The sequence below is a fragment of the Lissotriton helveticus genome, chromosome 4_1 (assembly GCF_964261635.1).
Source record: "Lissotriton helveticus chromosome 4_1, aLisHel1.1, whole genome shotgun sequence".
Taxonomy (NCBI): Eukaryota; Metazoa; Chordata; class Amphibia; order Caudata; family Salamandridae; genus Lissotriton; species Lissotriton helveticus.
Window position 1 is genome coordinate 1139448008 of NC_136063.1, and position 26215 is coordinate 1139474222.

At 44.9% G+C, this 26215-nt stretch overlaps 1 protein-coding gene across 4 annotated transcripts in view; it reads right to left on the reverse strand.

Annotated features, from left to right (window-relative positions):
* The window catches only part of LOC144829031 (poly(rC)-binding protein 3-like), a 335139-nt gene that overhangs the window by 132025 nt on the left and 176899 nt on the right, over positions 1-26215 (reverse strand). For all 4 annotated transcript variants that reach the window (XM_078687748.1, XM_078687747.1, XM_078687746.1 and 1 more), the window contains exon 4: positions 15638-15739. The gene's annotated coding sequence lies outside the window, so the exon portion shown is untranslated. The remainder of the gene's footprint in view (positions 1-15637; positions 15740-26215) is intronic.

Consider the following 26215-nt stretch of genomic DNA (forward strand, 5'->3'; position numbering starts at 1 on the left):
ACTCTACTCCAATTTATCCCACTCTACCCCAATCTACCCAACCTAATCCCAATCTACCCAACACCACTCTACCCAACAGCACTCTAGCCCACTCCATTGTACCCCACTCCAAACTACCCCAATCCAATGTACTCCACTCCAATCCACCCCACTCCAATCTACTCCGCTCTAATCTACCCCAGTCCAGTCTACACCACTCAACTCCAATCTAACCCACTCTACACCACTTTAATCTACCTCACTCCAATCTACCCCACCTCAATGCACCCCACTCTACTCCACTAGAATCTACCCCAAACTACCCCATTCCAGTCGAACTCACACTTCCCCAATCTACCCCCACTCCAATCTACCCCAAAATACCCCTTCTACTCCAATCTACCCTACTCCACTCTCCTAAAAACCAACTAATTCCAATCTACCCGATTACCCCACCCCACTTAATTCCACACACCTAACATTTAGCCATGCTGAACAGCAGCCACACTGGTGTATAAGAAGGATAAAACACATCACCAATAGCTCTCTCATAGATGAAACCTATTGGCTTTTTCAATGCATCTTTTACTGTTGATTTCCCTGATATTACCACCACCATGACCTGGAGCAGTCACAAATGCATGCAGTCTCTCACAACTTGCAAAACACCTATACAGTGTGGTTACAAGTTCAAAACTGCTTTTATTTTTCAAATATGGGACACTTTTTTAGCTATGCAATTTACATCTGTCCCAGTACGACCCTCCCTCTTCGTCCATCATGCTGTGCTCTCTTCTTCTGACTAGCTTTCCTCTCTTCTTCCTCCTCCGGTTTTCCTCCATCCACCGCTTCCTCGTTTTCTTCTTTGTTTTCTTACTAAACCCATTTGCCCATTCATTTTTCCTCCTTCCTGGTCTCTCCCCCTCCCTTCTTCCATGCAATTCCATTCCATCTATACTTCTTTCTCCTCCATCTCCCTCCTACGCCCTTCTCATTTAACTCTTCTATTTACCCTTCTCCATGTGCTCCCAAATAACAAATGCATGAAACCTGCATTTTTTGCTAACTTAGATTTTCCCTTTGTGTGGCTTAACATAAAGTCCGTTTTTATTCAAAACATTGCATCTTGTCTTGTGCTCAATATCCAAACATACACAATCTCCTTAAAATAAGAATTAATTCAGAAGTCGTATATTTTTCTGATACTGGAGGACTTCGTTTAAAAGAAATATGGAAGCCCAGACGAAACTCCTTTTGTTTCGCCTATAGCCGTGATCTGCGGCCATAAGGCTGTAACTCTCCCACACTTCAGTGAAACGTCAATGTCCCAATATCTCTTTAAAGTCAGAGTGCGCTGTTCGCAGCACACAGCCATTGAGGCATGTCATGTTGTCATGTTCGACAAATCCAGTAATTGCGAGGAACTCTCGGAGAATACTGACTCAGGCTGCAATTTCCAGCTGCATAATTCTGAACTCTCTGTTTGACACAGCAAATGAGTGAATACAAAATAAATTATAGAAACGTGTACCGACACAGAGGTACTTTGTAGGTCCATAACACAAATATTGTTCATTCTGTTAAAGGAAATGGTTTTTGGTGTCGGCTCTTGGTGGATTACTGTTTCGCACTCCAGTCCAGCTGCATAAGCTTCTCGACTGGTACAGATCTGGACCTTTGAAGTTTTGAAGCTGAGCAGCACCTCAGCAGACAGGCTACCCTGTGATTCCACTGGGGACTGGTACCTCGAGCTACCAGGCCGATCGAAATTACAAGATCTGGCGGAACACCGCAGAACTATTTTTTATTGCATCTCGAGATTCTGGCTGCTATGGGAAGCAGACATCTCAGGGAGAAAGTTTGGTGGAAAATGTGGAATTACTTATAGAGTCAGACCCAGAATTGCAGATGCCTGAATGAATTCCTTATTATGATGTAACTCTGACCAGCCCCAGCCCAGAGTTGCAGGTCTCTTCGGTATCCGTAGCTCAAAGGGGGACTGAGTGATGATGGGTAATACTGGGACATTCAGAATGATGCTTTACATACTTAACTTATTACAGAAGTTTACAGTTTTCTAATTAAATAGTTTTGTTTTATGAATTATTGCTACTCTTTTGTGGGTTTAATAACATGGGTTTAATAACATAGCAAACCTAAAGGTATTAAAAAAGGGTGCAATTTATCATAAACATTTTAAAAGGGTGAAATGTATCCTAAATATCTCAAAAACTGTTAAAACAATTGTGAACATTTCTTGTAAAGACACATCAGTGATGTAGGCTCTGACTGTCTGACTGTATGCTAAACTTGGTGAAATATCTATTTTGTCTCTACCAAACTAAGCAAGCACAATCATATGCTTTAGATATCCGACAGCCACAGTAACCTTTCTGTCCTATGTCTATTCTTCTTTTAATTTGGCAAGAACAGTTTGTGTGGACCAGCTTCAACTCAACCTTTTGGAGGCAATAAGGCCTAGATTTATGAAGCCTTTGTGTTGTCCTTGCATCGCGCAAGGTGACACAAGGACAATGCAAAGGCTTCAGTAATATTTACAAAGCCGCACAAGAGGGGATTTGCACCACATTGCATGGTTTTGTAAAAAAAAATGTACTACAACGCAGCTGTTTGCACTGCATTATGTTACATTTCAAGCTGGGAGGTGACATGGACGCCATTTGGGGGTAGTCAGGGGTAGCAGCTGCGACATCTGGGTTGCTCCCTACTACTCCTGGTACTTCCTTTGCAACCCCTGGCTTCAGAGGAGGCAAACATTTTCCCCCCTCTGAGGCCAGGGGGCCACAAAGGAAGTGATAAGATTAGCAGGTAGCAACCAGGAGGTCGCAGCTGAGACCCCTGACTATCCCCAAATGATGTCCATGTGAGGTGTTCCATGGGTGGAGCTTGGGCTCCCATGCATGCAATCATGGATTTTAGTGCATTCCTAGATTTACTAAAGCTAGAAAACCTGGGAATGCAACCAAATGCTACACTCTCCTCTGTGGGACATAAGGAGGTGAAATACCTTCAATTCTCCTGGTTATTTTCTCTTTTCACATGTGCTGCATTTTACAGCACTTGTAGGAACAGGAAAATGACTCGAAGGCTTGTTTATGTGCAGGGAGGTGTCCCTTCCTGCACAAACACAACCCTAACTCGGACACAGGCACCTATGCACTTAAATGCAAGTGTAACTGCATTGGTGCAAGACCACTCAGAGTGTGTGAGCATGAAGAGAGAGCAGAAATGCTCCATATTGTTGTAAATAGGGAGCATTTCTGCTCTCTTCCTTTCACGTAATGTAGCACACCAACTTTGATTGCTGCCCTACGCTGTGTGAGAGATTAGTAAATACGCCTCTAACTCTCAACATACCATTTTGTGATTAGATAATGTTTTATTTCTTTGCCCAGAAAAAAGGAGGGGCCAGTGGCTAAGCCACCAACAAAATGTGCGTCAATGATTTTATGGAGGTTAACTGGCTTAAGATCAACAGTGTAAAAAATTATGTGTTGGGGTGAGATCAATTTTTGAACCACGAGCAAAGGCTCCTGGATCAAAATGTTGCTTCTGATTATAACATTTATCTTGTCCCAGCACAGTCGATGTCGAGAGTGTTCAGGTGCATTCATAAAGTATACATGATATGCTCATTTTTGTATTTTTTTTTAACATATTTTATTAAACTTTGATCATATTCATTAAAATATATCCTCATTCAATGTTACAGTGTTGTTTTTACAGTTCACATACTTCTTTACATTCAAGTAATAGAGCACATCTGGTGACGCAGTTACACAATTCTTCTAATTCTTTGCTGTGCATAAATTCTCTCCATATTAGCAGTTGTAAACCTGTCCAAAATAGTCTACTTACATATGTAGATATCAGCTGTAGCAGCATATTACAATATCAAATCCAGTAGCTGTCTCAGCATACAGACCAATTGTAACCCCAAACATACCAGTCCCACCCTTCCCCTTGAACTCCATAGCAGTGTTAATTTAATTATCACAGCAGCAGGCAACAGCACTAAAATGTTTAGCTGCTGTTAACATCTTATGGATCATGTTGTACATCTAGTATAGTATTCTTGGTGTGGGGGCGTGGCTTGGCCGCTGCTGGGAATGGACGCGTGAGCTCTGGGCTCCGTCACGGCCTTCCCGTTTATCCTGCAATACATCCCCTCGCTGGCCCCGCTGGCTGGGGCTTGACCACATCCCTGCCCACGGACTATTAGGCTCACCTTGGAGCAGCGGAGTTGTCACAGCGGCGATACAGAGACGCGCTGGGCCCGAGCTCTCCGGAGCGGCGCCGGCCATTTTGCGCGGCCTGGGTGTTCGGCTGCATCCCCGGCCTCAATTGAGTGGGTGGCCGACCTGCGGTGAGAGCTGCCCGGCCGCCGGCTACCACGAGGGTTGGGTCGGCAACATCGCGACCGGAGCCCTGGCGGCGGAGGACGGGCAGCCCCGCGGGAGCGCTGAGGCATAGCCAGCTAGCGGAGCCCATTTAAAGAGTGGTCGGGCCGGCAAAGGCGACAGCGGGGGCTTCTTGGCCTCGAGCCTGGAGGAACCCAGATCATCTCCGGGAGACGACGACCGGCGGGAGGTGACTTGCTGACCCGGCCGCTCCCCCGGTGAGACCAGCGCGGCCCTCTGGCAGTGGGAGCCCCGTGGAAGCAGCGCGGGGGGGCCCCTGAGGTGCTTGGGGCCTGGGGGATTCCGCTGACCGCTGTCGACGTGAGGATACTACCCTGACGAGACCTCTGGCTGGGTGGTGGGGTCCGACCCCCCGGGAATGGTGCTGGTCTGGCGCGCAGTAGCGCTGACCCCCTCTGGCTGAGACCGGGACCCACTACATCAGGAGGGTACAAGTATTACCAGCTAGCTGACTCCCTGCTGTGGGGTGTTGGGCCCAGGACCCCCCTGCGCTATAGCGAGCGGGCCACGAGAGGTGACCCCGGGGCTGGAGGCCCACCGACGCGTTTTACACCCTCGACGAAACAATTTTGAGGGGATGCCCTACGCCTACGGCCGGCTGCCACCATGGGGAGACGCCTAAAGCCCTCGACGGATGCTGAGGAGGGAACGGCATGCAGCCAGGGTTCTACAGTGGACAAAAGCTCGAAACCGGGCCTGCCACAGGATCAATTGGAGCAGATTTTGCAGGCCATCGCCGACACCAGGGAAGCATTGCGACAGGACATTGGCCAGGTGTCCACGAGCCTGGGGCTCCTGCGGGCTGACCACAGCAAACTGGCGGACCGAGTCAAGCAAACTGAGATTCGAGTGGACGCACTGGAGCCCACGACCAAGGCGACTGAGGCTGCACTGGGGGAGCTACAGCGAAGGGTGCACCTACTGAAACAGAGGGCGGAGGACGCGGAGGGGCGCAACCGCCGCAACAATATACGCGTGGTTGGCCTGCCCGAGAAAATTAAAGGGGTGGACATGCTGGGCTACCTGGAGACCTGGCTGCACGACGTGTTGGCTCCGGAGGGTCTGACCCCGTTCTACACTTTGGAGCGCGCTCACCGGGTACCGGCTCGGCCTCCGGCCGGCCTCCACGACCAGTGGTGGCGCGCTTGCTGCACTACAGGGACCGTGACATTATTCTACAGAGGGCGAGGGCACTGGGGCCCTACCGGGTGGACAATGTTCAGGTCTCCATCTACCCGGATTACTCTTTTGAGGTACAGAGGCAGCGCTCCACCTTTCTGGCAGTCAAGAAAGCTCTACGAGAGGAGGGGGTCCGTTACTCTCTTTTATTTCCAGCCCGCCTGCGGATCATGATGGATGGCAAATCCTCCTTCTACAATTCCCTGGACGAAGTTTGGGACTGGCTGGAGCTGTACAAGGCTGGTGCAGATGATCATCCCGCATCTGGGGAGCAGCGGAGGTTGGCGCGGAGGCCCACGCGGGCCAGGAGACCCAGGAGGCGACCACCAAAGGCTGGGACACCTTCTGTCTCGCAAACCGAGTTGGAACGCAAGGAGGCCCTTCGGGCGGTCTCTACTATTTCCAAGGCGGTGGCTTTGACATCCGCAGTGGAGACGGGCTCCCGGGAGGGCTCTGAGGAAGCGGTGTCTGAGGAGTCAGGTGCTGGTGGTTCCGGGCCACCTCATGTCACACCAGGGACTGCTGATGGCTTATTGGACGAATGATCCTCAGGACCCGCCGTGCTGGTATTGTACTTGTAGCCAGACCCCTGTTTGGGCTTGGGGCGGAGACATGTGGCTCGGGTGAGCGGAGAGATATGTTGTGGCGGAGGGACTGCCTTCCACCATTAGTGGTTACTGCCTTTGCAGGGGTGGGGATGTGTGGCAACTGGGGCACATTGGGGAGGGCCGGCCAGGTGGCACAGGTAGATCGCGGTCTGTTGGACGTAGCGACAGGCCGCCCCCCCTATCTCACACCTATTGTGGGACTCTGGTAGTTACCAGAGACTGTTTTACTTGGGCTATTAACTTTTGGATGGGTTTCTGCTGTTTGGGGCCTATTCTGGGGATGGGTGGGACGCGGGATTGTTGGGTGGTTTTCAAGAACTGGTTTTGGGGTGTTGTCAGTGTGCCTAGACTTTTATCTTTTGTCAGGACTGTACTTGTTGATATGCATGGGGACCCTACCTGAACTAAAGTGTGTGACCTGGAATGTGCGGGGACTGAACTCTATGCTGAAACGTCACAAGGTGCATGCCTATCTTGTTCGTAGGGGGATTCAAATAGCCTTCCTGCAGGAAACGCATATTGACCATACGGAGGGGCGGGCTTTACAGCGCAGGTGGCGGGGACAACTGTTCTACACGGTCTACTCAGCTTTTGCGAGGGGGGTTTTGATCTGGGTGCGGGCGGGGGTCCCCTTCCAACCATTGCAGACAATGCTCGATCCCGAGGGGAGGTTTGTAGCTGTACAGGGCCGCCTGGATGGGAGGGACGTGACACTTTGCAGCATCTACGCCCCAAATATGGACCAACCTGCCTTTTTTGCACGTCTGTCGGGGAAACTGGCGACAGTACTAGCCAACACGGTCTTAATGGGGGGGGACTTTAATTCTGTACTAGATGTGGAATTGGATAGGTCTCACCCTCCTCTGGCGCAGGCGGCAGCGCACAGGCTGGCGAAGAGTAGGGGAGAGTGGCAGAGTGGCTGGGGCCTGGTTGATGCATGGCGAACCCAACACACAACAGAGAAGGATTTTTCATTCTATTCCCCCCCACACGCGCTTCATGTTCGCCTTGACAGCATTCTGTGCTCGCCGGATGTATAAAGCATGGTCCGTCACAGTGAATACTTGGCTAAAACAATTTCTGACCATAACCCTTGCCTAGTGGTGGTCCAATGGATGCGGCGCCGCCAGGCTATACCGACGTGACGGTTAAACCCGTTGGCATTGGAGGATGCGGCGTTTAAGGCTGAGGTAGGCAATGGGGTGGAAGGCTACTTTGATGCTAACGCGGACACAGCTTCTAGTAGAGCATTGGAGTGGGACGCCTTTAAGGCACTGGTTCGGGGAGTCTGTATTTCGGCTACCGCGGGAGTCCGCAAGACCCTCCTGCAGGAAGTTACACGGAGCGAGGATCGCCTGCGCGAGGAGGAGTGACGTCACCACGTGACCCCTGAAGCTCGCGAGGCGGTTTCGGCCACGCGGGAGGAAGTGGCGACGGAGAAGCTGCGCTGCTTCGACTATAAAGAGTTCCTAGTTCGGGCTCATGCCGAACGCGACAAGGTGGGCTCACTCCTGGCCTGGCTGGCTGCTCCGGGGACCCGCGGCACCCCGATTGTGGCTCTGACCACTCCGGAAGGGAACGAGGTTTACACTCAGTCGGAGATCAATGACCAATTTTTGACATACTACGCGCGCCTGTATAGGAGCGAGATGCCACGTGTGCCAGAGGAGCTAGATGGGTTTCTCCTGGCGGCGCGGCTTCCCCGGCTTGACCCTGAACACGTGGACCGCTTGGGCGGGGACATCTCTGAGGGAGAGATTCGAGTGGCCATTAAACAAATGGCTCGCCGCAAGACCCCTGTAACAGATGGCCTACCGATCGAATTTTATGCGGCCTACGCGGATATATTGATACCGCGATTGCAGACGGTTTACCGGGAGGCCTGGGATACCGGGGCCCTGCCGGCAACTACTCGAGAGGCCTTGGTAATCCCCTTATTGAAGCGGGGCGGCGCTGCTAACTCGCGCTCGGCCTACCGGCCACTGTCCATGCTTACGACGGACTATCGGATCCTGAGCAAGGTTCTTGCGACGCGGCTTCTGGCCCACATGCGCGCTTTGGTGCATTCAGACCAAGCAGGCTTTATTCCCCAACGCACCACCGCCACCTGTGTGCGTCGTCTGCTTCGGGTTATGGGGGGCAACGCTGCTGGTTTACCGGGTGCCGCTGTCCTGTCGACCGACATTGAGAAAGCGTTCGACAGTGTTGAGTGGCCGTACCTGCTTCGAGTGCTGGAGACCTTCAGATTGGGCGAGCGATTTGTGAAATGGACCGCCTTGCTTTATGCTGCGGCCACAGCCCGAGTCAAGACCGGGGCTACCATCTCTACCCAGTACAGAGTGGGGCGGGGGACCGGGCAGGGATGTTCTCTGTCCCCCCTACTATTTGCGCTAGCCATAGAGCCTCTAGCTGCTCACGCCCGTATGGGCCAAGCGTATGAGGGCCTTCAGCTGAGAGGCGACACCCACTACATATCCCTCTATGCCGACGATTGCCTACTGTTTTTGGCTGACACGGACGTTGCCCTGCGCGGGGCTAGGCGCCTGCTTTCGGATTTTGGCCGATTCTCAGGACTGAGGGTCAACTGGGGGAAGTCCTGCCTTTTCCCGTTGGTGTCGAGAGCGGACGACTCCCAGCCGGAGGGTGAGCTGCGATGGGAATATCATTGCCTCCCTTATCTAGGCACGCACATATACCGATCACCGTTGGACCTCCTGGAGGGTAACATTGAAAGAGCGATCCGGGGCCTGCGTGGCTGCATGGGATTCTGGCGGACGCTGCCGTTGTCGGTCGCGGGGCGAGTGGCGTTACTAAAGATGGTGGCACTACCCCGTCTCTTATATCTGTTTCGCACGCTGCCGGTCTGGATTCCGACATCGGTTTTTACCAGACTTCGCTCCTTAATTACCGGGTTCATTTGGGGAACGGGTAGGAGGCGCGTGGCACTGGCCACGTTGATGCGCCCCAGATCGGATGGGGGACTTGCAGCCCCAGATTTTGAATGGTACTATTTAGCGGCGCAGCTGCAGTGGCTTACCCAAGCAGTGGCTTTAGAATTTCGAGGTCCGGAGGGGGCAGCAAACGGAATCCTTCCGAGATATGTCATCTCATTTATAATACTGGGCCAGAAATTGGACCTTTCCCAGCTTACAGGGGAGGAGCGGACGATTCGAAACTGCTGGCTGCGATGCCATAGGTGATCCGGCGTCACTCGCCCATATGCCCCTGAGATCCCTCTAGGGATGTGCACCGCCTTTCCGCATGGGGGGATTGGTCTGCGCTGGCGACCTGGGAGGGACTTGGCCTGCAAATGCTCGGTGATTTGTACAAGGAGGGATCGCTGCTCTCGTTTCAGGAGCTGCACGACGCTTACGGCCTCCCTCGCTGGTGGCCGGTATTCGGAGCCATTGGAAGACGGGGCTTTCCGAGCCACCGACGTCTGAGTGCTGTCAATATGTGGTCATGGCGGCTGGCACTTACAAGGCCATCACCTGCCTCTATCGGAGGCTGTCGACTGAAACATTGCAGGCCCTGGATGGGCTGAGAGCCAAATGGGAAGGGGATATCGGGCGACCGATCCCTGACTCGACGTGGCCGCAGCTTTTGCGGCGGGCATGGAAAGGCACTAGGAATGCCAGGTTCCAGCTGGTCCAGCTTTTCTCCCTTCACCGGGCTTACCTGACGCCGGCTAAGATTTCGCAATATTTTGAGGGGGCGTCTTCCCTCTGCCTTAGATGTGGAGTGGAGGACGCGGATTTTGCCCACATGTTCTGGTCCTGTGAGAGGCTAACTGATTACTGGGAGGCGGTGGTGGCCTGCCTGAATGCTGTCACGGATCGGCGAATTGAAGCGGATATAGGCGTTTGCTTACTGTTGTGGTTCCCTCACACCCCCCGCAATCGCATTACCAGCAAATGTTATGACTTGGGCCTGATACTGGTCAAACGGGAGATCACCATGCATTGGAAATCTAGCCGGGGCCCCAGTTACTCGCGATGGAGGTCCACTCTGGAGCGGTGGGCGAAAGCAGAGAGCGCATTGCGGCTGCAACAGGCCAGGCGACTAGATAGTGACAGGGCGTTAGAGGCGGCCAGAGCGTGGGAGGCCCTAGTGACTGCGCTCCAATTGCCTGAGAGTGACCAAAGTGAGGATGGCGAAATAGCTGCACCATAGGGTGGCTCAGCTGAGAGGTTCCCCATTCCCGGTGCAGTGCACCACTGTAACAGGTAACGACGGAGATCCCGGGAGTTCAGGTCCCCCATTGGTATGCACTACTTACCTTTTCCTCTCGACTGGTTCGAGGAGGGGACTGGCTGTTGATTCTTAGCTGATGAGAGAGAAGACGCCGGCGCACTGACTAGGGGGGAGGGATCCAGGGAGGGAACGGTTTAGGGGATTGCTATCATAAAAGGCGTCTGGTCAGAAAGGTACTGTTATCCTGTAATACTGGATATTACTGCATACATTACTCATTTGAGATGTTTTGACCTGAAATGCCAATAAAAATTGTTTTTACAAAAAAAAAAAATTGTATTCTTGGTGTGTCTGAAGTGTCTAATTTTGTATTCTACATATATATTTTGAATTGTTTTTGGATGACATAAATTTAAAGGGATTGTAATGAATTATATTAGTGTATAAAAAAGCTTATGAATATATTTGATAAAGGATTCATAATAAAACAGGTAATGCAATAATGTTACAGAATACATTACATTATTCAACTTAAACACAGGCTTAATGGGTGTGTCTGACTCACATCACATTAACTTATCAATTTGTTATGGGGCACTGCCTTCTGCAGCAAATTCAATTTGTGCCCATATTAACTCAAGCAGCCATTCGCTTTTGACAGCAAATTAAGCTTGCTAGCCTTCTTCCTACACATTTACCACCAGGTGTTACCTCGTGGTAACTGCCTGCGCAAAAGGGTGTACAAGGAGTACCAATGGTCTCAAAATTTGTTTTCTCATGTTAAGCCATATTTGTGCATTCAATATGTAAATTGTGCTCAAATAAAACCTGATTCCAGGCTCAAGTCTTATTTGTAATGTGTTGTTTTTGCACCCAACATTTACACACAAGTGTAAATTAAGTTGTAATTATACTACTCTAGATTGAAATTGAGGTAACCTTAATCGTTCTAATTTTTGGGGATACGAGGGTCACAATCGATTCACATCAATCAAGAGCTTGTTAGATTTATTATTTGATTTTATTGGTGACTGACTAATTGGCATGCTGGATCTTAGCAAAATTTCTTATGGAAGACAATATTATTAGTCTGTGAAACATCGTATGCCTCTGAACAAGGCTGGATGTGAATCTAGAAACAATGGCCTCAAGGTCACGTGAATTTTCTTCACGGTTTTACATAATGATCAACGTCTACATGGCTCTGATCGCCCACGTCGTCAGAACCTACGGACTCAACATTGTGTCATATGCAGACGACACCCAAGTCATCCTCTCCCTATCCAACAAACCCAACACAACCCGAAACAATTTTCGAGAAAGCATGGAAGCCGTCGCCAAATAGATCAAAAACAGCTGCCTTCAACTAAACACCAACAAAACAGAAGTACTCATCATGGGCCCACACCCTGAAGCCTGGAATGACACCTGATGGCCCCCACCCTCAGAAGTCCGCCCACCCCCACGGACCACGTACGGAACCTGTGAATCATCCTGGACTCCGAACTCAAAATGGACCACCAGATCAACGCCGTCTCGACGTCCTGCTTCCACACCCTTCGCCTCCTACGCAAGACCTTCAAATGGATCCCCCTCGAACACAGAAAGACCGTCACTCACACCCTGGTCACCAGCAGACTCTACTATGGCAACGCACTCTACGCCGGAATAAACAAAAACCTCACACGCAAGCTGCAGAACATCCAGAACGCCGCCGCAAGATTATTTCTCAACCTGCCAAGACACTGCCACATCTTCCAGCATCTGTGCACACTCCACTGGCTCCCAATCGAAGCTAGAGTCACCTTAAAGATGCTCCTCCACGCCCACAAGGCCCTCCACGACACCGGCCCAGCATACCTGAACAGCCGACTCCAATTCCACTCACTACAAAGGACCCTACGATCAGCCCAGCTCTCCTACGCTGTGGTCCCTCACACCAGAAAAACCAGATCAGACGGCTGCTCCTTCACCTTCCTCGCGGCCAGAGCCTGGAATGCCCTCCCTCTCCACCTCAGACAGACATCTCTCCCCATCTTCACAAGAAACCTCAAAATCTGGCTCTTCGACAGATCCCCTCCTTAATGGACTAGAACCTGCAAAACCCTTCTCCCCCAGCGCCTTGAGACTCTCACGGGTGAGTAGTAGCGCTAAACAAACACGTGATTGATTGATTGAGATGCAACAATATAAAAGCACTACCTTAGGGTCAAAGTCCTTATAAGAAGACAAGGTCTTTCATTGTGACCACAATATAATTTGATGTGCAGGATGTTCCTGTAGCATACTTCACTGGTACACAAAGTGAAGGGATGTTGGTCAGAGTACTAACAATATTAATGAGGTACAAAAATATTGTGACCTAAATAGTGACGACTGAAAAAATTATGAAGATAAATATGTGTAGCTAGGATAGTAAATGAATATTGTGGTAGTATATCAAATACGGCGACAACAAAAGCAAGGCCACTGTTCATGTGGTCAAATGCTATATCGCTTCAACAAAGCTCCTAAACATGGCTTCTCAGTCTAAAATGCAAACAGCGGACAAGTGATCTTTACTTATTTTCTAATTTGTTCAGCTATTTCAAGATCTTAGAGGGAACTTATGATGGTTGTTGACAAGAGGGCAGGGGAAGATGCCTTAGTATACCCTTCCTTTTGGGAAAACAGTAGTCACAAATAGCAGGGAAAGGAGAGTGCTCCTCTGAAAGATGAAATCTTAGTCAACCACATTTGCCCTTCAAGGCAACAACCCGAGTCTTTTTCATGTGAAATCCCATAAAACATCCTGCTTATTGTAAATCATTAGACGGACTGGGCAACCTCTTCCGAACCCCCTTTCCACCAATCTATATCAGCACAAAAAACAAATATTTCGAACAAATTAACTTTCCTACATTTACATTGTAATTATCATCCTAGTGGAGAAGTGTGGCTCAATGGTTAGAGCGGCAGACCCTGATGCAGAGGTCTAGCCCGGGACCAGGGTTCAATTCCCCGCCTTGGCGGGTCTTGGGCTCAAAATTCCACGGACCTGATAATTCTCACCTCAGTGCCTATTCCAATCATGGAGTCCCACTCTGCAACTCTGGGCAATAGCTTGCTTAATCTCCACAACGGCCCCCACAACGCTAAGGATGCCTGGCCTCCACCTTGGGGGTGCCCAGGAGTGGACACCTCACAGGGAAAGCCAGGATGGGTTCCACAGCGGTATTCGTACAAGCGCCTTGAGACCCTTGCGGGTGAGTAGTGCGCTATACAAGTATCAATTTACATTTACATTTACTTTACATTTACATTTACATTACTAGTAAATTAGTCCTTATTAATGCCCATCCTGAGTATCTTGTTTTCCTCTTATTCACTCAGGCTTCGCTTGAATGTTATAGTCACAAAAACACATTGTTATTAATACTTCTATATTTATTAATTATTTCTCATAATACAAAACACTATACAATGGTCACTGTAATTATATACCAATGGACAGCTAAATTGAGTAGGAGGGTTGACTAAATTATATGACAGAAAATTCAAAAATATGCGGCATCATGAAGCCCATTCTGTGGTGGTATTATTTAACTATGTTGTCTTCTGAATACATATCAAGTTGATCTGGGGAAATATTGCAACGTATTGGTACTTGTTAAACGCCTGAATACAGCTAACAGCAACTGAATGGGGACCTGTTAACATTTACAACGGAATGAAATGAGAAGTTCCCAATGATACCATTTAGTAATAGAGCAATACTATTCTGCCTCTCAGCTCTCGGAATGATCAAATAAGGCAATGACCCCAAACTCTTGAAACCCATACTACATAGAGCCCAAGAGACCTTCCCTGACCCTCCAAGACTCATTAGCCAGGCCTTATCCTCACCAACCAAAAGGCAAGAAGGGCTGGGGCTGTTGGGGAAGAAGATTTGTGGGCGAAGTTGGAGTGGCTGGAGATATCAAAAGAAGGGAAGCGAAGGTCTCCAGTACCTAAGGTTTATAGCTGGGTCTGGTGGCTCAGTGGACTCATGCGTCTACTGCAGGAGCCTGTGTTCGACCTCATGGTCACAGGTTAAAATCCCGGCGGGTTCACTCAGCCTTTCATCCATCCGAGGTCAATAAAATGAGTATCATTGAGTTGAGTAACAACAAACATCTGTTATTCAGCGCCAAGATACCCGTAGTGGTGAACGTGCACTTTACAAATACACATGTTATGTTATTAAGTCCCTTGCAACCACGTGTAGCTGCTTGTTGTACAGAAATAACATCACTTCTGGTCTCTGATGACCACTAATGAACTAGAAGCAAAATTGAAGGGGTCAGTAGCAATAAGAAGTGAGGACATGACTGTGACATCAACCTCCTTGCCACAGGAAATGTCTTTAAGAGGGGGTCATTTCCCAGCTCAGCCTACACCTTCCCATCCCTTTTCAAAAGTGTATTTATGTCTCAATCTATGGTGATGTCCACATATTATTCAAAAGTTTTCTTGTCCTGACTACTTGATCATCAAAGCATCCCTTATCCTCTCTCACCATGCACGTACTTGATATCCTGGCTTGTCCATCCTACCAAAAGGGAGCAATCTGGACCAGGAAGGCCAGCTGCAGGAAGTCTACTCCACAACCAAGTGTTATTAATAAATAAAAAGAGTCCACCAACCTCTACCTTCGTGACACTTTACGGTCTCTTGGTAACTTGGAAGCTGCTATTGCTACGCGTAAAGATGTACTGGTCAAAGGCTGCTATCCATGTTGGTTCTGGACTTACAGCCTAAACATCGTTAGGGAGTTTGCACAACGAATCAGTGTTATTTTGTCATGTAAAAATGTTTGCAGGTCATAAGAATGATGCTCAGCAGTGTTGGTGCTTTCTAGTGGCAGTGGGGCAGTGCAGTATAGGTGAGGGACAGCTTTAGTCACAGCAAAGCAATATGTTATGTTGAAGACAGAGCGATCAAAGAGGTGAAGAGGATCTGAGAACTGTATCCAGTTCACACAGGAATAGACGTGGGTGATTTCTTACCAAAAGGGGTTGAGATTTGCCAGCGTATGACAAAGAGTTCCATAAACCATTTGTTACAAGTCATTTGTAAAAGAAAAAAAAAAAAGATGCATGATCAAAGAATCAATAGATGCTAATACATTGTTTTGGGCAAAATCGAATCGAGTTGTGAGAAAAAGAAATACAATTTTGACAAAAGGACATTGGTTTAGAAGTAAAACTAACCTACCTGTATTTTCTAAATGCGAATCCTCTGTAGGTATTGGCACCTAGAACTCAGACCGGGAAAAACTGGAATTCCAGTACTTTGATTACAGTTGACAGATTGTTTCTGAAAATAAAACGAAAAAAATGCATTGAAGCACAGGAGACGCATAAGTACAATCAGAGCCTGGGTGAAAGTTAGGGCTGGAAGTTAAGAATCGCTATATAAAACAAATGTGCATAATGAGCTTATATGAAAATTATTTACATAGTCAATGGCATTTCTGGAAATCCGACATGGATCTGGCCTTCCTGATCCTCCTTTTCAGTGAGATATAGGACAGCTCTACAAGAACCTGCCATCTTCCTGTGAACACCTACATTGATAGAAATGTCACTGATCTCCCTGTGTATCCACTACAGGATTCAGTAGCAAGATTTATACCAGAGGCCTTACAAAATAAAACACAACTTAACTGTAGCGGGGTATCAGGAGACAAACACCAAATGCTGCAGCACAATGAAATTCCAAAGTGGCAGGCCACCTATCACCCCGGTGAAATTGGTGATAGTCTGGGGCTAACCTGCCCTCTAATACAGGTGGAACTGTTTAAACAAACTGTTTAAACATTCCAGTAACTGTACTACACATCACTGAATGTGTTTTTGGGTTGCAACAGTTTCAGTATGATGACTCTCTCAAAGACAAATCATTTGCTCTGAGTAACCTGCTTGCCGGGTACCATTCCATCAGTGGCACCGTCTTGAATGCGAGGGAAGATGATGGGCTCCTGTAACATTACATTGGATAGTAATAGGCAGCCATGGTGCCACTGTGCCTGCTGCAGCGATGATAGCTGCGTCCCTGCTTTCCGTAGCCTCATTGGTGCCTGCACACTTACACTGCCACACACACCAAAGATCACAATGCATCCTCAGCTCACTGTTTCCTTGTGGGGCCAACACTATTAAGTGCTTTGTTCAGTACTTAATTTAAAAAAGTGCCTGTGCCCATAGCTTTGCTCAGAAGCCTGCAGCCGGTGGTATTAAATATTGGTGGGCAGAATACCAAGGCAGGGTAGCCTTGAATCCACTTCATGCCTCTTTAATCCACTCCCAGGTACCTCAGTATCTCACTCTTTAGAGATTCCTGCTTTCTACCTATGTCACGGTTGTACATCTTTCTCCTCCTTTGAGTTTTTTCCTTCTCTTGCTCTCTATCAATGTCTGATGAGGAAAAATTAGTCCTGGTCCCCTTAAATGAGTGTTGCCAGGTCTGACCAGCAACACCCGGCTCACATTAAGCACAGGCTGTGTGGTGTTATCACCTAGCCGCGGCCCGTGGAGATAAGAGCGATGGGGCCAGGTTAGGGGGGATTTGACAGACGACCACGAGGGAAAACTAAATAAAGAAATTATTTCCCCTCGTTACATCTGTTGAAATACCTGCATGGGCGGCAGATGTGAGAGAGCACAAATTTGAGAAAAATGTATAAGTGCATCATATTTACAATCACGTAGTTAGTTAACATATACCTTGCACCAGAGCGTCTTATATTCAGTAGTGAAATGTATAGAGTGTTCAAGTAGGGTAACAATAATCATAACAGTGTGAGACTAATGTAGAAATGTTGTAATGAATATGAAAACCTCACGTTCTCATGTTAAAGGAAGGGTTGAATGGAACCTGATAAACCAGTTACATTGTGTAGGCCTCAGGGCAATTCACAGCAAATCTCAACGTGCTGCTAAAATAATGTGAGGTGGGGTTAACGTGGTTCTTCCAAAATGTATTATCGAATTTAGTATTGAAATATATGCTTTATAGATGTGTTGCTTTAAGAAACGTATGTTAGTTAAGAATACCGTTTAAATCAAGTTAAATGTTTTCAGAGTGCAGGGACCCGCTTCATGTAAATCAAGTAGGCCTGAACTGATAATGTCATCCCTTTGATCTGCCATATGCTCGTTAGAGAAGAAGTCGAGAGGTGCCAAGTACAGAGCTTTGCATTTGCTTTACGGCCTATAGATATGGTGGAGTCTGGAATTTGAGGCCTACTGTAGGATGGCCTGTATGCAGGTGCGAGGGGTCCTAATCAGTCGAAATGAATGGAGCTTTGTTCAGTGGCGCTTGGCGCAGGCCTGTAGGAGTCTTCAGGAATTTCAGGGGGTACCGGCGCACTGAAGAAGAAGCCTGGGAACCAAGGTCAACTTTAACGAGGGTCTTGAAGAGTACCATCATGGAGTTTACCGCGCAAAGATGTACCACTTGAGGGGCGTCCCAAGGGGCGTTCCTATCGGAAATGTGATTTGGTATTAGGGAAAGCGACCCGGGAGGAGGGCAGAGCAGATGATTTTGGGAGCCTAAGGAAGCGGATGGGTAGGCAGATAGACTGATCAGGAGAGACCCATTATCAGAGAAGAGACAAAGAGAAGTGCGTGATCTTCTTAGGAAGTCACCACGGCTGACACTGATGGAGCGGGATAGAAAACAAAAATTTGTTTAAACCCATGAAGTCACACTTCCATAAATAAATTAATAATGCTAACAACTTGTGCTGTGTGTATAATAATTCAACCTAGTTTAAAGTTGCATACACAAAAGACATGTGGGAAACTAACATGTGTGCTCATAAATGTGCATTATGTTGCATTCTTATGTATGTGGAAAATAATAAATTAATCTTGTCTATTGTCATGTCATAACTAATAGCAGCTGTTTTTGAAATAATGGCATGTGCTTATTTTGCTTCCCTTGTCTATGTGATGTCATTTCTACTATTCTAGGTGCACATAAGGTTTTATGGATTAATGAAGACAGGTAGATATAAAATGCTGCTTTATTTGTGCTTTACTGCTAGGTAATTTAGACTAATGGGTTAATTATTAGCAATGATGGGAGGCAACAGAACAAACTGTATTTCTTTCATTAATTATTCTTTGTGTTTGTTTATATAATAGTTTTACAAGTGAAGCTTAGAGATGGCTGCAGAAAAATAGTACCCTTTTAAAAGTGACGCAGGGACGGTGGCGCAGAAAATTGACGCTTTCTGAGAGAGGCCTAATGATGAAAATGGCTCAAGTGAAAATAATTCCAAGAAGGATGGAAAAGGCCTCTGAGCTTTTATTTTGAAAGGTTTTGGATTGAACTGCTAAAAAGATGACTTTTTGGAGAAATTTGCTAACGTTTGCTAACGTGCCACGGGAGTTCAGAGCTGACTAGCTCAAGGTTAAAAAGGAAGCTGTCGCTACAAAATGTAGCAGCCTAAAGAGAAGCTGCCAAGACTTCTAAATGAACAATGGACTAGTGAATTTGCCCGGGCATGCAAAAAGGAGGTGTCACAGTTTACTGTGGTACGAGGTGGCTCAGCCAATGGAGAACTAGAATTCGTCTGCTGGAATGTGAAAAATAGTTAGCTCAGCTAAAATTAGGGTATAAGAATAGGTTCAGAGAACACATAGTTGGCTTACGCTCGAGAATTCTGGAGGACGATGTTATGCTGATGGACTTTACACGTGAGGACAGGAGTTTTTATTAATTACTTTATTATTAGGTGATGAGGGTAGAGACAGAGATATAGTTAGGATTTTGGAAAATGCTTAATTTTACTTATTCTTGCTAATGAATAATAATTCTTGATTTATGCTCTTTTTATTAATACTGAATAAATCTTTCTTTATGACATTTTTCTAATGCTTGTTTAATAAAATACCAAAACCTAAGTTTTTCTAGATGTGTTAAAATAAACTTTCTAAAATGACAAGCTGGTCTTGATTATTGCAGATGGTTTAAACAACTATATTTAGATCTTATCGCCTCATGATTCAAGCGCTCTATTGTTGTTATGGGCCTAGTGTTGTAGTGTAAGTTTTGTGGTAGTAGATAGTGTCATTTGTGCAATATTTTGGTGAGAGCGCTGGATCAATTTCTGGTAGCAGAGGATGGTTAGTTGATGGAGCGGGATAGAAAACAAAAATTTGTTTAAACCCATGAAGTCACACTTCCATAAATAAATTAATAATGCTAACAACTTGTGCTGTGTGTATAATAATTCAACCTAGTTTAAAGTTGCATACACAAAAGACATGTGGGAAACTAACATGTGTGCTCATAAATGTGCATTATGTTGCATTCTTATGTATGTGGAAAATAATAAATTAATCTTGTCTATTGTCATGTCATAACTAATAGCAGCTGTTTTTGAAATAATGGCATGTGCTTATTTTGCTTCCCTTGTCTATGTGATGTCATTTCTACTATTCTAGGTGCACATAAGGTTTTATGGATTAATGAAGACAGGTAGATATAAAATGCTGCTTTATTTGTGCTTTACTGCTAGGTAATTTAGACTAATGGGTTAATTATTAGCAATGATGGGAGGCAACAGAACAAACTGTATTTCTTTCATTAATTATTCTTTGTGTTTGTTTATATAATAGTTTTACAAGTGAAGCTTAGAGATGGCTGCAGAAAAATAGTACCCTTTTAAAAGTGACGCAGGGACGGTGGCGCAGAAAATTGACGCTTTCTGAGAGAGGCCTAATGATGAAAATGGCTCAAGTGAAAATAATTCCAAGAAGGATGGAAAAGGCCTCTGAGCTTTTATTTTGAAAGGTTTTGGATTGAACTGCTAAAAAGATGACTTTTTGGAGAAATTTGCTAACGTTTGCTAACGTGCCACGGGAGTTCAGAGCTGACTAGCTCAAGGTTAAAAAGGAAGCTGTCGCTACAAAATGTAGCAGCCTAAAGAGAAGCTGCCAAGACTTCTAAATGAACAATGGACTAGTGAATTTGCCCGGGCATGCAAAAAGGAGGTGTCACAGTTTACTGTGGTACGAGGTGGCTCAGCCAATGGAGAACTAGAATTCGTCTGCTGGAATGTGAAAAATAGTTAGCTCAGCTAAAATTAGGGTATAAGAATAGGTTCAGAGAACACATAGTTGGCTTACGCTCGAGAATTCTGGAGGACGATGTTATGCTGATGGACTTTACACGTGAGGACAGGAGTTTTTATTAATTACTTTATTATTAGGTGATGAGGGTAGAGACAGAGATATAGTTAGGATTTTGGAAAATGCTTAATTTTACTTATTCTTGCTAATGAATAATAATTCTTGATTTATGCTCTTTTTATTAATACTGAATAAATCTTTCTTTATGACATTTTTCTAATGCTTGTTTAATAAAATACCAAAACCTAAGTTTTTCTAGATGTGTTAAAATAAACTTTCTAAAATGACAAGCTGGTCTTGATTATTGCAGATGGTTTAAACAACTATATTTAGATCTTATCGCCTCATGATTCAAGCGCTCTATTGTTGTTATGGGCCTAGTGTTGTAGTGTAAGTTTTGTGGTAGTAGATAGTGTCATTTGTGCAATATTTTGGTGAGAGCGCTGGATCAATTTCTGGTAGCCATCGGACGGTTTATATATGTTGTTTTTGACATACATGTTACATGCATGATACATATATGTTGGTAAAATCATAGGATTAAGTTTTAACACATGTTGAGTTTGTTTAATTTTGTGCTATGTGTGTACCGGTACAAAAACTGTGTGATGAGAAAGTAGTCATGCAGAATATCTGATCTGTTTCTGTGATATCGCCGAGTATCACTGTTGGTATCGCCGTGTACCAGAAGTATTGTCGCCGTGCAATACAGTGTTGTCGCCGTGCAACACAGTTTTAGGGCTAGGTGTGAATCTTGTAATAGTGAGGGTTTTCTAAGAAATTAGAGCAGCATGAGAATAGGGACAAAGCGCCTTCCATAAAACTCACTGTGATAAGAGTATTAGTTATATTCAAGCTTGAGTGAAGGGCAGGGTAATGTCGGTGCATGATTATCTATAAACAGGTTAGAGTCCTGTACGGGTACATGTTTTATATCTATAAACAGGTGAGAGCCCTGTACGGATAACGGTGTTATTTTGCTAACGGTGCATGATTTCTATAAACAGGTGAGAGTCCTGTACGGATTTCATGTGTGTCTGAAGTTAGGGAATTTTCAGTGTGAAAGTGCGTGATTGTTTTGTAAGGTATGTTCAAGTGGAACTCTTAGATACTTTCACTTCGCGGTGGGTTCAGAGCAAAATGAGTTCATATTCTTACGTGTTAGAAGGGTAGAGTAAGAGTTGCTCTACTGGCAAATGGAAATTATCCTTAGTGTGAATAGCGCCGTCTATTCCGAAGTGTGGATACTTGAATGTATGTAAACTATCCTAATTAGAGAAGCAGACAGATGTGTTTCGTTTTATATATTCACTAAAATGTACCAAAAGTAATTCTAAGGTACTTAGGAAAGTTCAGGATAAAGTCTGTACCATTCTAAGACTTTTTATGATATTGTGCAGTGTTTAAATACATTTAAAAACTCTGCACGCTAATAAAATTCAATTGAAAAGTGTTCAGCATAGTTGAAAAATATAATAAGGTGAACTGTGCTAATTTAAAACATTCAGGAGCATTTTAGAATGTTCTGTGTTAATTAGGCTATAATTAAGGTATTCCACGTTGTTAAACATTTTTAAATAAGTAAAAAGCGATCAGAATTAATTTTATAAACATTGCTCGCTTTAATTGTAGTAACAAATTATTCTCCGTAGTTTAAATCCATTAAATTGTGCCCCGATCGAAAATTGTAAGGGAGGGGCTGGTTTTAGGAGTGGGAACGTGCGAGGAGAGAGCCTGCAGCTGCAGCAGCTGCTTACGTCAGAAACAGCCGCGCTCGGATTGGATAGAGCGTCTGGTTTGTCATTAAAAAGCTGCCCCCTGATTGGCTAAAGACGTCAGGAGTGACTGAGCAAAGCCGCGCTCTGATTGGGCTAGAGCGTCGAGCTATAATTCACTGGAGTGTTTCAATTGTTAAGAAGTAAATGCACTTAAATGCGCGCCACCACAGTTATTATAATTGTTTATAAAAATTAAATGACCCCGTTTTCATTTATTTCTTTGCTAGCTATAACTGCGAGTATTTTATTAGAAGTTCATTTCATTTGAAAACGCGAAGAAATGAGAGCGGGAACAGCTGTGTGAACCTGTGACTCTATTAATTAAAAGAGGAGCATAGCGACTCTGTTAAAATACAAAAAGTAAGGGAGGGGCTGTTTACTGCGAGTAGAAACGCAAGGGGAGAGCTGCCAGCTGCAGCGGCTGCTTGCGTCAGCCGCCGCACTCCCATTCGTTAAAACGCCGTCGCGTCATCGCAAGGCCGCGCACCCATTGGATATCGACGCGCAGCGTCATAGCAGGGCCGCCCCTTGATTGGTCTAGACGCCGTCGCGTCATAGACTGAGCCGCGCTCCTATTGGGCGAGGCTCTGTAATTGTTTATAGGTATCTTGTTATTGAATAAAAATTAAAACCCTGCGTTAGCCCTTTTCCTCAACGCTTTAATGAATTAAAAGAAAAGCGTGTTGTGGGTAAAGTGAATGAACGAGTGCACGCTAAATAAATTTGCATAAATAAATTAAGTTAAAGCGATTGCGCGTTGTATTTAAATAACAATTTGGTAAAGCGCGGAGAACTGAGAGCTGCAGCAATTGTGTGATGCCGCCGCGCTCTGATTTGTTGGAATATCCGAAGTGTTAGGGTAAAGCCGTGCTCTGATAGGTTAAGGCTTCAGGAGCGTCAGAGTAAGGAAGCGCTCCGATTTGGCTGAAGCTTTCATAACGTCACCGCAAAGTCGTGATTGTGATTGGCTAGAGCTATCGAACATTATTATAAAGCAACTCAATGATTGGCTAGTGCTCCGAGTTGTTTGCAATTTGTCCCCGTTTTGATTTTTTCCTAAATGCGCTAATAAATTAAAACAGAGTGTGTCACATCATATGAATAACAAAAGTTGCGCGCTGTATTTATTAAAAAGAGGTTAAGCTTGAAGCTGCTGTGGTAGGGTGTGATAAAGTCGACATGTTCTGATTAATAGAAATCGACCAGCGCGTCATAAATAGAGCCGCGCTCCTATTGGGTGAGGCTCCGTAAGCCCCGCTCTGATTGGGCGAGGCTCTCCCATTAGTTAATATATGGTCTGGAGTGTCTTGGGGCTGCCTCGCTCATAGGAAAGACATGCTGTGATTGGCTGGAACCGCGAATGTCCCCGTTTTATTGATTGTCTAAGTTGTAAGGGAAAAAGAGTGTCACAGCTGATGTGGGCCAGAGACTGTGCGCTATATTAAAATATTTCTTGAAGCATAGCGCGAGTGGGGGGAGAGAGATTACAGCAGCAACAGCATACATTAGCATCAGTTGCTGTGTTGTGATTGGCTGATGCGATGTGTTGTGATTGGCTGATGAGCTATTGATGAGTGTTAAAGCCGAGTAGTTACTTTAAAAGGGAGATTAAAATGCTGTCATCGCGCTAGTGTGAGGTGATGTTTGTGGGGGCATAGAAAGGCTGTGGAGGCATTTAAAGGGCTGTGGATATTGGAATGAATGCTGGTGAGCGCTAAACAAAGTGCAGTAGTGGTGAGGTGGAGGAAGGCAGATTCACAAGCTGGAGATTGTAGGGAGTGGTTTGAAGTTTTACAGCAGTATCATTTATATAAAATAAAAGGAAAAACGAAAATTCTCAAAATTAATGTACAAATGTATAAAAATTATGCCCAGTCACATTTAAAGTGTTGAATAAAATTTTTATATTGCTGTTTTACAAATACATAATTTTTTCAGGTTTATTAAAATTAAGATACAGAAAATTAAGGCAAAACTAGTTAGGTTTTCTTTTTCACAGGTATATGTTGCAGAAGGTGTGTAAGTGAAAAATAAGTACATTTAAAACACATGTGATTATATGTTGATATTTACTGTTATAAAATAAAATTTTGCGTTACTACTGTTTTTGCAAAATTGATATTTTTCTTTACAGGTTAATTAAATTTAGTGATACAGGTAAATTAGGAGATATATTAAATTGACCAAATTATAAAGTTTTCTACACCTGATAGTATTTAATTAATTAATTGATCAGCAAGCACTGCAAGGCAAATTAAGAGAGTACGTTTACCAAATTAATTAGCAAAAATGTCTTCTTTGTATAAGAAAATGAAAAAGGTTGTTGCCAAATGCGAGAATAAATTAAAGATTCCCAAATTAGCGAAAATAAATAATAAAGGTGTCAGAGTAGAAAATATAGATCCATGTACAATTGATGTTGTAAATATGGATCAGAACAGGAATTCAATAAGACCCCTAGAGCAGATTAATGTAACGCCAAAAGTGTCAGATCAAACTGATAAAGTGCCAGCTCAGAATTTTATTAAAATTGATGCGACAGAAAAGCATGATGAGATGCTTGGTACATCTGGAATTAATATTCCTGATTATGTAAATTCAACAAATAATTTAAAGGAGTCCATGAAAATTATGGAAACAGAGATAGTCCCTGTGCTGGGAAAAGATGAAATTAATTCCGCAATTTTAAAGGTCCCATTAATTGAAAAGGTTTATTCCATTGTACTTGAGATTGAATTAGTAGGGATTGCAACAGAGCAAGGAACAGAGATGACTTCAGTTCTGGTAAGTGAGAAATCTGACATTGACCTGATTAAATTGATACAGCCTGATGAGTCAAAATTATGGTCAAATGAAAAGGAGATTGAGATAAATGAGCTGAATGAACAGTTACAAATACAGCGACAGGTAATGACTCAAGAGATTGAGATGGCTTCATTGCCATTGCAAAATTTTATTAATGAACAGTCAGACAATGCAGATACAGGATTAAATAAAGAACAGGAAAACAGTCCAAAAGGATTAAATGTACTTCCAGAATGTTGGAATAAAATTGATGTTCTTTTGAGTGAAGACATCAAAGTAAAGGACGTAATTGATCAACAGATTGAAACATTGACTTTTACAGGTTCGCTTTTCAGAAATGCAAATTTAATTAAAAGATTGATTGATGATATTCAATTGGCAGAAAGGTTTGCTGTCGTGATATGTGCAGCATACAAAATGAATGATGAACATGCTTTGAGTTCACTAATACTAACATCTGTAGTTGAAACATGGCAGGTAGTCAAAGATTTTCAAGATGAAGCAACTCATGAGGAGAAAAACACATGGTTGAGAAACACATGGTTGAGTACAGATTTTAAACAGCGAGATGAGGATGAGATTTTGACACACAGAGATGACAGAGTAGTTTTGCTAAATAGCATGATTACTGATATGGACAGAATGTACCATAGATTTGTAGAATTTCTTTACCAGAGGTGTCTAACTTGTCAGCAAGTGAACACAATTAAGAGAACAGTTGTGAGTTTGAGAACAGAATTACAGGAGAGTGGTTCATTGACCAGATTACAAATGGATTTCTGTGAGATGTCACTGCATTACAAACTGTGCTACATTTTTGTGATTTGCTGTTTGATTACAAAATGGGTTGGAACATTTCAGATGCGACGTAATGATGAAATTATTGTTGCAAAGTTATCAGATAACAGAAAACATATTGAAAACAGATTGCTCCATTGTACAGATAGAATAGAAATTTCAGGTGTTGAGGAGCATGAGAATGTTATTATAAAAGACAGAGATGCAAAAATGTGCCTAGCTGCAGGTACAAAGTGGACAGATATCTTTCCACTTGTTTTGATGTTTCT